Source organism: Dasypus novemcinctus, chromosome 3 (assembly GCF_030445035.2).
Source record: "Dasypus novemcinctus isolate mDasNov1 chromosome 3, mDasNov1.1.hap2, whole genome shotgun sequence".
In the NCBI taxonomy this organism is placed as follows: Eukaryota; Metazoa; Chordata; class Mammalia; order Cingulata; family Dasypodidae; genus Dasypus; species Dasypus novemcinctus.
The window spans coordinates 139,950,796-139,966,668 of NC_080675.1; the positions used below are offsets into that span (position 1 = coordinate 139,950,796).

The window sequence follows — 15,873 nt, forward strand, 5'->3', positions numbered from 1 at the left end:
CCAATACACTCAAAGAGAATATCTTGACATCCAGACGTAAATTAAAAGCAAAATTATGGAAGGATTTTAAAAAGTATAAAAAGCATAGAAATATGAGATGTGTAGCTGGAGCAAAACCTCAAATCACAAGTGATGATGAATAAAAGTATTTCTATGTGCCTCTTCCTGTTCCTTTGTCTTTTAATAATAATGCCATATTAAGCTGGGTGGAAATGGAACAGACCCAGTTGGATAACCAATAAGAATTATAAAACAGGCCATTTTTACGGAAACGGTACTAACTTGTATTTAATAACTTAAGATTTTTACAAGACAAGAAAATGTGCCATCCTTTTTAAGTACAATCTATTTTTGCTTCTTTCTTTACAATTACACTCTGAAAATAATTGAAAATGGTTATTTTTCTGGAAAAAGTGTAAATGCTGACTGTTGAAATTCTCAGTAAAATAAAAAACGAGGATCTGTGATTACAACTGTTACTTTGTCATCAATTTTAATTCTGGGTTCTCATAGTCTAAATAGGTCATGGAAAGCCACGTAGTAAGAAAGGCTACGCGGCAAATACAGCAAAACACTTTGTGTGATCTATGTATCTTTTAAAAATAAAAATACATTAAAACTAAAGTAATAACAGTGGATTATGCTAACACAGTAATCATAGACTAAGATGTCAAGAGACCTCCTCACAGAGAAGAACACGTTAGATAAGAAAAAGGCCTCAGGACTCTTGAATCTGGACCTACTCAAATGACGTTTCTTAAGTTTTAATCCAAGGACCAAACATTTAGTGGTCCACCTAAAACACCCCAAGCCTCACTGAAGCCTTGCTATTTCACTCTTCAAGGTGCAGAGCAGTAGAGAGGTTATCACCGAAGGAGTAAGGATCTTGGGGAAGCTATGAATGAGAAAGAATTGAAGTGTAGCAGAGTAGCAGAGAATGTTTCGAAGAGGGATAGACTGGAGGGATACCAAGTCTTAGAAAATATTATATGAAGAGAGGATGGACAGGAAAGGGAAATATCTATCCTGCTGCGGGTGGGTGAAACAGAATGAGAGGGGAAGAGACAATAAGCAGGGAGGGAATCGTAGACACAGGCGGTAGAGAAAAAAGGACACTGGCCAGAAAACCAAAAAATCTAAATGCGATATGCCACAGTAGATAGGACCTCAGGTATATCCCTTCGCCTCTCTGGGATTCCGTTTTCTCATCTGCAAACCCGGAAAATACCCGGCCTCCCAATTCCAATGAGGCTCAATTAAGATAACGGACGTGGGTTCAGCAGGGTGAACGTTAGCTGACTCGGAATCTCAGAGCCTCGGCTTCCACTTCCGGAAAGTGGGCCTCCGCCACCGGCCCTGGCCCCGCGCAACATTGCGCGCCGGGTAAACTGCAGATCGGTCTAACCCGGGGAACGTTTCGGACTGTCCTCCGGAAGGCGGGGAGGGCCCAGGTGGGCTGGGGCCCAGGCCTTGTGGGCCAAGGGGAAGTAGAAGGGGGCGGATACTGCACCTTTCCCCCGGCCCCGCCCGGACCGTCCCGACGCGCGCTACGGAGCGGGCCTCCGCCGCCTCATGCCGCGCAGCCTCCACTACGGTCCGGCTACAGTGGTGGCTCCTGCGCGCAGCCGCTTTCTGGGATGCAGCACCGGTGGCAACCAAGGCGGCAAACGCGGCACCAGAAGCCACAGGGGAAGAAGGGACCAGCACTTCCGGTTCCTCGCAACCCGCCCTCCGACTGGCTAAGAAGCATCCCGGCCAAGAAGAGCGCCAAGTCCCTCCTGCCTGGGTTCATTGCAGCGCCGCCGTCTAGCGGCGGGAGGTGCGAACAAGGCGTGGGAAGGCGACTGCACCGAGCGGACAAAGATGAAATCTTTGCAAAAGGCGCAGAGACTTGCTTGAAGTCGCAGACTGACTTGTGGCGCGTTTCTACTAATTCCTTGTTTTCATTCAACAAATATTCGAGCACCAGGCACAGTTGTAGGAGCCAAGGTTAGAGTAGGGAGCGAAACTGGCAAAAAGCCATGCCACCTTATGGAGATGACATAGAGAGGGAAGTCACTGGGAACTTGGAGATCTTCTGAGTGCCTCACTGTTTTGGTGGAGAAAAACCTGAAGTTGGAGTCAGAACGCTTGGCTCTAGCACTAAATAGTGATTTTCAGCGGATCACTGAATATTTTTGCACCAAGATTTATCTGTAGAAGGGGTATAATAACATTTATAAATTAGTTGCAATTAAAGAAAATTCTGTATTTCACTAACACATATAGAGGAAGAAACTGGGGCCCCAGGGAGGGCAGTATGTGACTTTCTATAATGAGAACCAGAGGCAGGTATCTTGGAACCCCAATTTCTTTCCTAGTCTGTACCATAAAATTGTTGAGAGAAAGAGAAAAAGAAACTAGGAAGATGACTGGGAAAGTTGGGATGCATCGAACAACACAGTGGAAAAGCTGGGCCTCTTCTATTTTCTATTCATAGCAAAGAAATAAAAGATCCATTCGGATAACATGTTCTACTACACAGTATGTAATTATGCACTCTGAGGTTTGTTAGTTGAACTGCCCCAAAAGAAAAGTACAAGCATTTTCACTGGGTTGCCTCTACGGATTTTCAGCAAATGACCCTGGAGTGGATTTTAAGTCTCTAAATGATAAGGTTACTTCAGTTAAGGTGTGGTCCAACTCAATCTGGATAGGTCTTAATCCTATTACTGTAGTCCTTTATGAGTGGAAAGAAATTCAGATAAGTGGAGAGAAAGCGAGAGAGGGAGCAGCCAGAAGCTGAAAGTCAACAGAACCTGGAAGAGAAGGGCAAGGCTGGGAGAGACCGCTATGTGCATTACCATGAGACAGAGGAGCCCAGCACCAGGAAGAGTTGGCAACCAGCCCCAGAATGCCAGTCTTCAGGCAGAAAGCATCATCTTGGTAAGGCCTTGATTTGAACTTCTCCCAGCTTCAAAACCGTGAGCCAATAAATTCCCGTTGTTTAAGCCAACCCATTGCAAGTTATTTGCTTGAGCGGCCAAGAAAACTAAAACAGGAATAAGAACATTGTGGAAATGACCGAATGAAATTCATTTATGGTGCTTAGCAATGCTTGTTACACAGAAAGCATTCCATATATTAATTCTATGTATTAATGGTGGTGATAACAATGAAAATAATAACAACAACACAAAACACTTTTCCTATGAGAAACCAAAAAGGAAGAAGGTGGTGATAAAGGGAAACACATCTCTGGATGTGGCCCAGAGATCCAGTATTGAGAGCGGGGGTCATTTCCCAGGGGAAAGCCATTCTGGTTCCCCTATTCCTCAGCCCATATGAACCTGGTATATGTGTGTATGTGTCTGTATTTATACGTTATGACATAAATTTACACTTAAAATCAAAGAATCTTAGAATTTAGGAAATGGGCATGATTTTAGAGATGATCTAGCCCAATTCTTTTATTTCACAGAAAGAACCACCAAGGCCCAAAGCAGGAGCCTGACCTGCCAAAGTCACAGTTACTTACTGGCTGCTTCCAGATGAAACTTCCATAATCAATTGGCCACAGGTATTGCTCTCTTCTGGATTTAGAGCATGACCCAGACCAAAGAAGAGAAAACTCTGGGAACTCTGGCTTCCCAGAGAGGCATGCCCCAAGCCTCGTTTGATAGCATTGCCCGCACCCATCTCCACCCAACAAAAATCACCCCTCTTCCAACTTGAGTTTAAACACAATTTTCTGACATCATTAGAGAAAGGTCCACCAAAAATCCCACCTCCCTATCCCAACTTTTTTTTCCTCTTTTTATTTTGGTGAAATATACATAACTTACTTTTTTTTTTAAGTGTACAATTCAGTGGTATGGTGCCTAATCTTCACCACTATATACAGAACTTTTACATCATACCAAAAAGAAACTCTTTACGTGTTAAGCAATAACTCCCATTTTCTCCAACCCCAGCCTCTGGTAACCTCTATTCTACTTTCTGTCTTTATGACTTTTCATAGTCTAGACATATAAGTGGAATCATACAACATTTATCCTTTTTGTGTCTGGCTTATTTCATTTAGCATAATGTTTTCGAGGTTCATCCATGTTGTAGCATGTATCAGAATTTCATTCCTTTTTAGCTAAATAATAGTCCATTGTATGTATATATCACATTTTTTAATCCATTCATTTGTTCATGGATACTTAGGTTATTCCACCTTTTGGCTATTGTGACTAATGCTATGAACATTGGCTTGCAAGTATCTGTTTGAGTTCTTGTTTTGAATTCTTTGGAGTGTAAATCTAGGAGCAGAATCACTGGGTCATATGGTAATGGCTATGTTTAACATTTTGAGAAACCTACAAACTGTTTTTCACAGTGGCTGCACCATTTTACATTCCCATCAGCAATACACAAGGGTTTATTTCTCCACATCTTTGCCAACACTTGTTATTTTCCATGTTTTTAATAATAGCCATCCTAGTTGGTGTGAAGTGGTATCTCATTGTCATTTTGACTTGTATTTCCTTATTACTAATGATGTTGAGCGTCTTTTCATGTACTTATTGGCTGTTTGTATATTTTTGGAGAAATATCTATTCAAGTCCTTTTCCCATTTGTTAACTAGGTACTTTTTTTAAGATTTATTTTTATTTACACACACACCCCCCCATTGTTTGCACTCTCTGTCTATGTTCTGTGTCCATTCACTGTGAGCTCTCTTTGTCTGCTTGTCTCTCCTAGGAGGCATCAGGAATCGAACCTGGAACCTCTCATGTGGGAGAGAGGTGCTCAATCGCTTGAGCCACCACTGCTCCCTGCTTTGTTGTGTCTCTCATTGTGTTTTCTCTTTGTTTTTCCTTGCTGTGTCATCTTTTTGCATCAGCTTGCCGCACCAGCCTGTCGTGCCAGCTTGCTGTCTTGCTCGTCTTCTCCAGGAGGCACCAGGAACTGAACCTGGGACCTCTCATATGATTGGCAGAAGTTCGGTCACTTAAGCCACATCCACTTCCCTTAGGTAATTTTATTGTTGTTGCTGTTGAGTTGTAGGTGTTCTTTACATACTCTGGACACTGATCTCTTATCATATATATAATTTGCAAATATTTTCTCCCATTTTGTGGGTTGTCTTTTCACTTGTAATAGTGTCCTTTGATGCACAAAAGTTTTTAATTTTGATGAAGTCCCATTTATTTATTTTGTTGTCTGTACTTTTGGTGTCATAAGAAACTATTGCCAAATCCAAGGCCCTGAAGATTGTACCCTATGCTTTCTTCTAATAGTTTTATAGTTGTAGCTCTTAAATTTAGGTCTTTGATCCATTTTGAGTTAGCTTTTATATATGGTGTAAGGTAAGAGCCCAACCTTATTCTTTTGCATGTGGATATCCAGTGGAACCAGCACCATTTGTTGAAAAGATTGTTCTTTTCCCCATTGAATTGTCTTGGTACCCTTGTTGAAAATCAATTGACCATATATGTGAAGATTTATTTCTGGACTCTCTATTCAATTCCATTTGTCTATGTGTCTATCCTTGTACCAGTACCACACTTTTTGATTACTGTAGTTTTGTAGTAAGTTTTTTTTTTAACTCATTCTTTTTTTTGTCTTTTTTTTTTTTTTAGGTAAATAGATCTTACAAAATGTTACATTAAAAAACATAAGAGGGAAGCAGATTTGGCTCAACTGATAGAGAGTCTGCCTACCACATGGGAGGCCCAGGGTTCAAACCCAGGACCTCCTGACCCATGTGGTGAGCTGGCCCACGCACAGTACTGATGTGCGCAAGGAGTGCCATGCCACACAGGGTTGTCCCAGTGTAGGGGAGCCCCATGCGCAAGGAGTGTGCCCCGTAAGGAGAGCCACCCCACGTAAAAAAAAAAGTGCAGCCTGCCTAGGAGTGGTACTGCACACATGGAGAGCTGACACAGCAAGATGATGCAACAAAAAGAAACAGATTTCTGGGACTGCTGACATGAATACAAGCAGAGGCAGAAGAAGACACAGGAAATGGACACAGAGAGCAGAAAACTGGCAGGGGGCAGGAAAGAAATAAATAAAAATCTTTAAAAAACAAACATAAGAGGTTCCCATATACCCCACACCCCACCCCACCCCCATGTAGTAAGTTTTGAAATCAGGAAGTAAGGGGTCTCAATTTTGTTCTCTTTTTAAAGATTGTTTGGATGTTTGGGGTCCCTTGAAATTCCATTTGTATTTTATGGCAGCTTTTATTATTTCTGTAAAAAACTTCCCCGGGATTTTTTTTCCCATTTTTATTTATTTTTTCTTTATTAGAGAAGTTGTGGGTTTACAGAGCAATCATGCATAAAATACAGGATTCCCATATACCAACACATCACCAACACCTTGCATTGGTGTGCAACATCTGTTACAGTTGATAATAGCCCATTTCTATAATTGTACTATTTTTAAAACAATTTTATTGAGATATATTCACATACCAATTAATCTATTCAAGTATACAATCAATGACTTTTAGTATAATCAGTGTTGTGTATTCATCACCACAAAAATTTTTTAGAATAATTTCATTACTCCAAAGAGAAAAACTACACTTATTTTTTAAAAATTTTTATTTGGTTACAGTCTAACATTTTCCCCTTTTAATCATGTTCAGATATATCTTTCAATGCTGTTAATTGCATTCACAATGTTGTGTTACCATCACCACTGCCACGGGAATGAAAGACTCACACACCAAAACTCATATGCAGGAAAGACCCCATTTGGTTTATTTTTCTTGCTTATGTATCATGTATTTTTGGATTCAGCCAAGGGCTGTGGTTAAAGTTAAATTTCTCAAGGATGTTTTTTCTCGAAACAAGAAACCTTGTCTCTAGACTCACATTCTATCTAGCAGCAGAAAGGGCAAGAGGAAGCTGTTTTCAAACTTCAAGCAAAAAGAGATAGCTTGTGCAGAGATAAGCAAGAATAGAACTATTTTTGCTCTGAAGCAAGGACAGATAAGCTTTAATAAATCATTTAACCATGCCCTTGCCGAGGTGGTTGAACTAATCCCCACATACCACCTCCCTTTACCAAAACATTTCCATCATTACATATAGGAAGCTGTACATTTTAAGCCTCAACTTCCTGTTCCTTATCCCTACACCATCCCCAGGTAAGCTTTATTCTAAATTCTGGGGGAGCAGATGTGGCTCAAGTGGTTGAATGCTTGTTTCCTACATTGGAGGTCCCAGATTCAATACCTGGCCTCTGGTACTTCAAAAAAAAAAAAAAAAAAAAAGACCTGACTGCATAAGTTTGCTTATTCTAATTGTTTCATATCAGTGAGGTTATACAATATTTGGCCTTTTGTGTCTGGCTTATTTTACTTAACATGATGTCCTCAAGGTTCACGAATGTTGTATCGGCTTCATTCCTTTTTATGAATGAATAATATTCCATTGCATGTTGCTTTCATCTTTTGGAAATTATGAATAATGCTGCTATGAACATCAGCATGTGAATATCTGTTTGAGCTCTTCTTTCAATTCTTTTGGGTAGATATCTAGTAGTGGGATTGCCCCGTCATATAGTATTTCTATACTTAGCTTTCTAAATAACCACCGAATTATCCTCTACAGCGTTGCACCATTCAACATTGCCACCAGCAATGAATGAGTGTTTCTAATTCTCATCCTCTCCAACACTTATTTTCCATTTTTTAAATAGCCATTCTAATGGGTACAAAATGGTATCCCATTGTGATTTTGATTTGCTTTTACCTGATAGCAAATGATGTTGAGCGTCTGTTCATGAGCTTTCTGGCCATTTGTATATCTTCTTTGGAGAGATGTCTGTTCAAGTCTTTTGCCCATTTTTAAATTGGATTTGTTGAGACCAGCTCAACAAAGGAATGACTCAAACAGGAGGCACCGCAGAACTTAAGAGACACAAGAATAAAGAAAAGATGGGAACAGGGGACTCAGTCTCAAGGCTAAGAGCCTCGACCCAAGCTTCCACATTGTATTTATTAAATATTTCAGGGATGGGAGTATAGCTAACTGTTTTTACTCTTTAGATAATACTTTGCCAGAGCAATCAGGCTCACATTTTTCCCATGGGGTGCAGGGCTCAAATGTTTTTTTTTTTAAATTTATTTCTCTCCCTTCCCCTCACCCCCTCCATCCCCAGTTGCCTGATTTCTGTGTCCATTCATTGTGTTCTTCTGTGTCAGTTTGTATCCTTGTCAGCAGCACTGGGAATCTGTGTTTCTTTTTTTGTTGTTGCGCCATCTTGCCGCGTCAGCTCTCCGTGTGTGTATGCGGCCCCACTCCTGGGCAGGCTGCACTTTCTTTCACACTGGGCGGCACTCCTTGCGCATGGGGCTCTCCTGCGCGGGGACACCCCTGCGTGGCAGGGCACTCCTTGCGCTCATCAGCATTGCACATGGGCCAGCTCCGCACGGGTCAAGGAGGCCTGGGTCTGAACTGTGGACCTCCCATGTGGTAGACGCATGCCCTATCCAATGAACCAAATCTGCTTCCCTCAAATGTTTCTTTTTACAAACAATCCAGGACAGTGTTTCATCTTAAAAGGACCTGATGTTCAAGGCCCATACCCTCATTTGCTTCTTGGAAACATTTTAACCTCTGGCCATTTCTCCATATGGATTGTCTTTTTGTTTTTTTTTTTTTTTTTTTTTTTTTTTTTTAAATTTTTTTATTTTTTATTGACTTTGTAATAATATTACATTAAAAATATATATGTGAGGTCCCATTCAACCCCACCCCCCCACCCCCCCTCTCCCCCCCCCCTCTTTTTGTTTTTAAATTGAAGGATTCCTTATATTTTCTGGATATTAATCCTTTATGTCAGATATGTGGTTTCCAAATATTTTCTCCCATTGTGTAGGTTGTTGTTTTACTTTCATGATAAAGTCCTTTGAGGAACAAGTTTTTTAAAAATTTTGGTGAGGTTTTATTTATCTTTTTTTCTTTTGTTGCTTGTTCTTTAGGTGGGAAGTCTAAGAAACCATTGCCTAACACAAAGTCCTGAAGATGCTCCCTATGTTTTCTTCTAGGAGTTTGATAGTTCTAGGTTTATATTCAGTTCTTTGATCCATTTTGAGTTGATTTTGTATATGGTGTAAGGTAGGAGTCCTCCTTTTTTTTTTAGAGATTTTTTTTTTTAATTTTTATTTATCCCCCCTGCCACGGCTTGCTTGCTGTCTGCTCTCTGTGTCCATTCGCTGTGCATTCTTCTGTGTCTGCATGTCTCCCTTTGTTGGGTCATCTTGCTGTGCCAGCTCTCTGCAGGCACGGGCCATCAGCTCTCTGCAGGCACAGGCCAGCTTGCCTTCACAAGGAGGCCCTGGGAAGTGAACCCCGGGCCTCCCATATGGTAGATGGGGGCCCAGTTGATGGAGCCACAGCCGCTCCCCCCACCTTTTTTTTTTTTTTTTTGTAAATGGAGATCCAGTTTTCCCAGCACCATTTGTTGAGGAGACTATTCTTTCCCACATCTCTCTGGAATTTTGATAGGGATTGCTTTGATATGTGGATTGCTTTCTGTAGTATTGTCAACTTAATAGTATTAAGTCTTCCAACCCATGAATATGGATGATTTCCCATCATTTAAGTTTTCTTTAATTTCTTTCAGCAATGTTTTGTAGTTCTCAGTGTACACACCTTTCATCTTCTTAATTCTTAGGTTAAATTCATTTCTAAGTATTTTATTCTTTTAGATGCTATTGTAAATGGAATTGTTTTCTTGATTTCCTTTTCAGATTATTCATTGCTAGTGTATAGAAATACAACTGATTTTTGCATGTTGATTTTTAAAATCCTGAATCCATTTATTAACTCTAACAGTTTTGTGTGTGTGTATGTGTGTATTCTTTAATGTTTTCTAAACATGGGATAATGTCATCTGTAAACAGATAATTTTGCTTTTTCCTTCCAATTTGGATATCTTTTATTTTTTTTTCTTGCCCAATTGCATTGACTAGAACTTCTAGTACTTTGTTGAATGCAGTGGTAACAGTGGGCATTGTCTTGTTCCTGATCTTAGGGGCAAAAACTTTCAATCTTGCCCCATAGAATATGATGTTAGCTGGAGTTTTTTCATATATGGCCTGCTTTATTTTAGTTTCTTGAGAGTTTTTATCATGAAAGCATGTTGGATTTTGTCAAATGCTTTTTCTGCACCAATTGAGAGATGATCATATGCTTTTTCCCTGCATTCTACTGATCGATTTTCTATCATAACTTTTTTTTTGTTTTGTATATGTTTTATGGATGCAGCAGGAGCAGCATTTTCAAGCTAGATATGGATGTACACATACATTAATGCAACTCAACTCTTTATTCATATGATCTATTTTGCCTAATAGTGGAAAATGTAATCTTAGACAATTCCAGGCAAATGCAGTCATTCAATTAAGAACTCCCCTCGTGGAGGGAATGATGGCCAGCCTCAGTTCACAGTGGGATCTCCTGAGATGCCCTTTATCCCAGCAAATCCTCCTGCATGATCTTTCTTCCCATGATGGCACCTACTGAGATATCTGTTATCTGTCAGTCTCTGGTCATCAGTCCATGCTCTATGGCCCTCCTTATCCCAACTGCCTCTGCCCCTTGGATGCTCTTCTACACCTATACCCATGAAGCCTCAGGCCCCCTCTTGCCAAACCCTCAACACTTCATCTTCCCTCCGTGCTCTTGCACTAGAACAATGCTTTTCTAGGGCCTTGCTCAAATGCTCATCTTTCCCTAGATACCTAAACCTGTGAGAGTGGAGAAGTTCTATTATCCTCCCAAGTGGAGGTGCTTTTAAGAGGAGGTGGGGGCAAGATGCATGTCTCATCTTAAGAATATTCCCTGCTTTCCCTTTTGACTCTCTTCTCTCTCCTTTGCTTGGAAAAGTTTTATTTAGTCTGCATTATTCCAAATATTTTCTGTTTTACATGTGCAGCTGGGATTAAAGGGAAGAATCTGATGTCTCTGTTCTCTGATCCCACTGTTACGACTCTTGCCTGATGCTAGTTCCCGCAATTGGGAAGGATCAAGGGTTATTAAGAAAAAAAAAGAAGTGCTCGCTTCAGCAGCACATATACTAAAATTGGAACGATACAGAGAAGATTAGCATGGCCCCTGCACAAGGATGACACGCAAATTCGTGAAGCGTTCCATATTTTTCAGCGTTTGCCTTTCCTGTAAGTGGACTAGATAAGCCTGTGTTTACTGATCCTCCAGTTAAGACAAAATTTGGATATCATATTATTATGGTTGAAGAGAGAAAATAAAATCATATGAAAGACTGAAAAAAAAAGAAAAAAAAGGAAAGCACAAGTTACTTCCCACTGTTTTACCATTATACATAGTTTTATAATTTTTGTGTTTTTTAAATCATAAACATTTTCAATATGCTGGTTTCTGATTCACCATTTTCCACAGCTGTATCATTTTCCACTAAGTTGTTATTATCCATTTGGCCACTCTCCCTGTGTGATTTCCACTGTTTCACCATAGTAGCCCCATAGATGTCTTCATATGTTTATTATTCTTCCTTTAAGTTATTTTTTTGAATAGAATCCTCAAAGAGGAAACACTTGTTTTCTTGTTAAATATTGAAAAATTTTCCAGAATAATTGTATGAATTTATATTGCCCTTAGCTGCTTTCAGCATGAGCACTAAAACTTAGTGCTGGGTATTATCATCAACAAATGAGTTTTAAGCATCTACTTTCTGAACCATGTAGTACTAGGTACTATAGGATATCAAAAGGAGCCGATATGTATTCTCGGGAGGTTTACAATCTGGTTGAGGAAACATAAAAATGCATACACTAATAGAATGATTACAGAATATGGTGAGCTGGAGTTTGTTTTTCCACTCTTCCCATCTTTTGCCCCTTTAGGAGTCATAGCTCATACCAAGCTACAATAGCACAAAAGAGTCCCTTTCCCTGGTTTATTTGTTTTTTCATGTTTAAGTTTTTAAAAAGGCAATATTGTCACATGATTCAAATATTTTAAAATATTAAAAGGCAGATAGTGAAGTCTGTCCCTCATCTTGTTCTTCCCAGTCACCCAGTTTCCTTCCCATCAAAAATCTGATGTTATTAGTTTCTTGTATATACTTCCAGTGATGTTTTATGATCTATAAACAAATGCTTGTATTTATATTATTCCTCCCACACCTCCACTATTTTTATGCAAATTGTAGCAAACTTACACTCTGTCTGTACTTGCAACCACATAGGCAGCCCAGAGAGCCAGGAATTAGTAGGTGAGTCAAACTGCATAGGGTGAAAAAGACCACTCCCCGCACCCAAGGCAGGCTCTGAAAGGAGGCACTTGAGCATGAGGTGGGGCCATCTTCTTATTTATTTATTTATTTGTTTGTTTGTTTATTTATTTTTAAGAAACTTTAGATTACATAAATGTTACATAAAAATGTAGGGGATTCCCATATACCTCACTCCCTCTCCTTCCCACACTTTCCCACGTTAACAGCACCCTTCATTGGTGTGGTACATTTGTTACAATTGAACACATATTGAAGCATTGCCACTAACCATGAATTATAGTTTACATTATAGCTTAAACTCTGTCCCGTACAATTTTGTAAATTATGACAAAATAGATAATGGCCTGTATCTGTCATTGCCACGTCGTACAGGACGAATCCAATGTCCTGAAAATGTCCCCATATTATACCTATTTTCCACTCTCCCTCCCCTCTGAGCCTCTGGTGGCCACTGCCACCAGATACAAGTTCTTTCATTGCTAAAATAACAATAAGTCTATAGCAGAAGAATAGTAAGTCTACTTTCGTTCATTGTTCATTCCCCAATCCTGAGGATTTTGGAGTGGTAATGCCCACTCTGCCTCTAATTGAGAAGAGGCTTAGGTCCCATGGGGCAGATGGATGGGACTTTCTTGCTTGCAGTTACAGACTCTCTCTGTTCCTTGGGATGGGTGTTATTCATCATCATCACCTTGTTAGTTATTTTGGGTGAGTCCAATGAACTGGAGAGTAGGTGCTGCAACTCTGTGGAGATTCAGGGTTCAACTGGCACATGGACAGACCAAAGATAAGTCTCTTGGACATACACCTATCAAATATGGTACTAACTGTAAGTTCAGATAAAAGGGGCAGAAGATCCATGTGTAGGGAAACCACAAATGAGTCCAATTCTGTCACACTGGAAAGCATAAATTCCAAGGTAAGGCCCACTGGCAGAGTGCCAAACTTCTGAGGTGTCTGCCCTGTGTATAGTGTCTGGATGTCTCCAGAGACCTCAGGAACCCTGCTATTTGAGGTACTATTTACTGTGGCAATCAGTGAGATCCTACTGAGATGTGCAAAAGCATAACTCTGGAATGATGTCCTGACTCATTTTGAAATCTCTTAGCCATAAAAACTCGTTGTATTTATCATTTCCCCCTTATGGTTAAGATCTTTTTCCAGATGCATTGATAGTTGGTGCTCAGTAATAATCCTTTGGTGCCAGGGAGGCTCATCCCCAGGAGTCATGTTCCATCCTAGATTGGGGGGAGGAGGGAGTGCATTTATATGCTGAGTTTGGCTTACAGAGAGGCCACATTTGAGCAAGAAGGAGGCCCTCAGGAGGTAACTCTTAGGCAATATATAATACTAAGCTAAGTTTCAATTTCAAAGAAAAGTTTCATAAGTACAATCACCAATATTAAGGGCCCATCGCAATAGTCCATCCTCCTTCTCTAGGCACTACCCCTGTACTTGGGGGATTCTTGCTGTCCCATTAGAGAATGTAGCAGAACTCCCCAGGATGGGAATTCTATATTCTTTTGGTTATTGTGTGGATCTCCATCCACCTTCACAATGCCCATGAACACTTGAACACATTCATATGCCTTAGAGGCATGCCCCAGATGAATCCCCTCCCATGCATCCCCCCATCACTGACATTCCATAATAATGATCTTCCCCTGCAACAGTTGTGACCCTTCTGTGATCCCAAACCTCTCCAAAGATGAAGCCAAGAAAATAACCAAATAAAAATAATAAGAAAATGAAATAACAAAGATAGTTTAAAAAATAACATAAAATTTTAAAAAATTAAAAAATAAAAAATAATATTTTAAATAATAAAATTTTTTAAGACATTATGTTTTTCATCACTGTCTCTTTTTTTAAGATTTATTTTTATTTCTCTCCCCTTCCCCCCCCAGTTGTCTGCTCTCTGTGTGCATTCACTGTGTGTTTTTCTGCGTCCGCTTGTATTTTTTCTTGTCAGCGGCACTGGGAATCTGTGTCTCTTTTTGTTGTGTCATATTGTGTGTCAGCTCTCCGTGTGTGTGGCCCCACTCCTGGGCAGGCTGCACTTTTGTTGTGTGAGGCAACTCTCCTTACGGGGTGCACTCCTTGCATGTTGGCTCCCTTACTGCATGGCATGGCACTCCTTGCGCACATCAGCACTGTGCATGGGCCAGCTCACCACACAGGTTGAGAGGCCCTGGCTTTGAAGCCTGGACCTCCCATGTGGTAGGCGGATGCCCTATCCGTTGAGCCAAGTCCGCTTCCCTGATCTGTGGTCTTGAATGTATGATGACATTTTCTTCTGGATATTCCCCCAGTGTCTTTTATTTTTCTTTTCATTTTATCTTCAAAGAAGCTTTAGGTTACAGAAAAGTCACATAGAGAATATAGGAGATTCTCATGTACCCGGCGCCCTCCCCCTTTTTACCTCTCTCCTATCTGCACATTCTTTTGATCTGTGGATTGGTGGCAATGCCCATCCTTCTCGCATAGCTAGGAGGTTAGAGGGATATGATCTGGTTGTGACACATTTTCCCATTACATGCCTAGGCTGATCTAATCAGCCTTTCTCCCCTCCTCACCCTCGTGTTGTCCAGAGAGAGAGAACTGATTTGGAACATGGATAACTGGCTGAGTGATCCTGGGTAAGGCACAAAACAACGAAATTTCACAGCTCGTTTTCTGAAGCCTTTTCTAGGAGTCCTAGATTCTGCAAAAAGTGATCAACAAGAATGTATATGATCACCTGCCAAAGGCCAGAAGCCAGTCTTAAGCACTGAGAGCTCTGCAAATACTTCCTGTGACTGGTTATGACCATTTCTGAGTTCAGAGATAGGAGAGATGGGGACATGAGCCAAAAGGGGCTGGGAAGCCTGCCTTCAAGAAAACAGGACATAAAGACAGTGCCTTATTTGCATTTTCATTTGACTGATATTTTCATAAAGGCCTCAGGCCTACCTTTTCAGTTTAGCCCTGCCACTTGCCTCTGCTTCATTCCCTCCACCCCACCCCACCCCACCCTGCCTTTTCAGTTTTATAGTTCACCTGGATGCTACTCTTTCCCCTCTCTTTTTAAAAAAAAAAAAATTATTTATTTATCTCACCCCTCCACCCCCCTGCCCTGGTTTTCTGTTTTCTGTGTCTATCTGCTGCATCTTCTTCTTTGTCCATTTCTGTTGTTGTCAGCAGCACGGGAATCTGTCTTTCTTTTTGTTGCATCATCTTGTGTCAGCTCTCTGTGTGTGCAGCGCCATTCCTGGGCAGGCTGCACTTTCTTTTGTGCTGGGTGGCTCTCCTTACGGGGTGCACTCCTTGCGCGTGGGGCTCCCCTATGCGGGGACACCCCTGCGTGGCAGGGCACTCCTTGTGTGCATCAGCACTGCGCATGGGCCAGCTGCACCGAGTCAAGTAGGCTGCGGACCTACCATGTGGTAGGCAGACGCCCTACCCATTGGGCCAAGTCCGCTTCCCTCTTTCCTCTCTCTTTTTCAAATATTTTCTTACTAGATTTCACCTGGGTTGGAGGGGCCCATGATTGCTGGGTCTCTTGGCAGGAAAATTTTAAAACAGCTGGTGAGCATATTGGAGAGGTGGAGTGTAATTCTCTCATATGAT

At 40.9% G+C, this 15,873-nt stretch overlaps 1 protein-coding gene and 1 non-coding gene across 7 annotated transcripts in view; one reads left to right on the top strand and one right to left on the bottom strand.

Annotated features, from left to right (window-relative positions):
- Nucleotides 1-1,808, bottom strand: part of DPP8 (dipeptidyl peptidase 8) — a 66,877-nt gene extending 65,069 nt beyond the window's left edge. For 2 of the 6 annotated variants that reach the window (XM_071214245.1, XM_071214247.1), the window contains exon 1: nucleotides 1,511-1,737. The gene's annotated coding sequence lies outside the window, so the exon portion shown is untranslated. Of the gene's footprint in view, nucleotides 1-1,166; nucleotides 1,486-1,510 lie in introns of those variants that run through there. The other 4 variants (XM_023587270.2, XM_071214246.1, XM_071214244.1 and 1 more) reach the window with 3 other exon arrangements.
- A 9,235-nt stretch (nucleotides 1,809-11,043) lies between these two features.
- LOC111762884 (U6 spliceosomal RNA) lies at nucleotides 11,044-11,150 on the top strand. Its single transcript, XR_002795887.1, has one exon. It is a non-coding gene; the product is annotated as a U6 spliceosomal RNA (small nuclear RNA).
- Nucleotides 11,151-15,873: the final 4,723 nt, after the last annotated feature.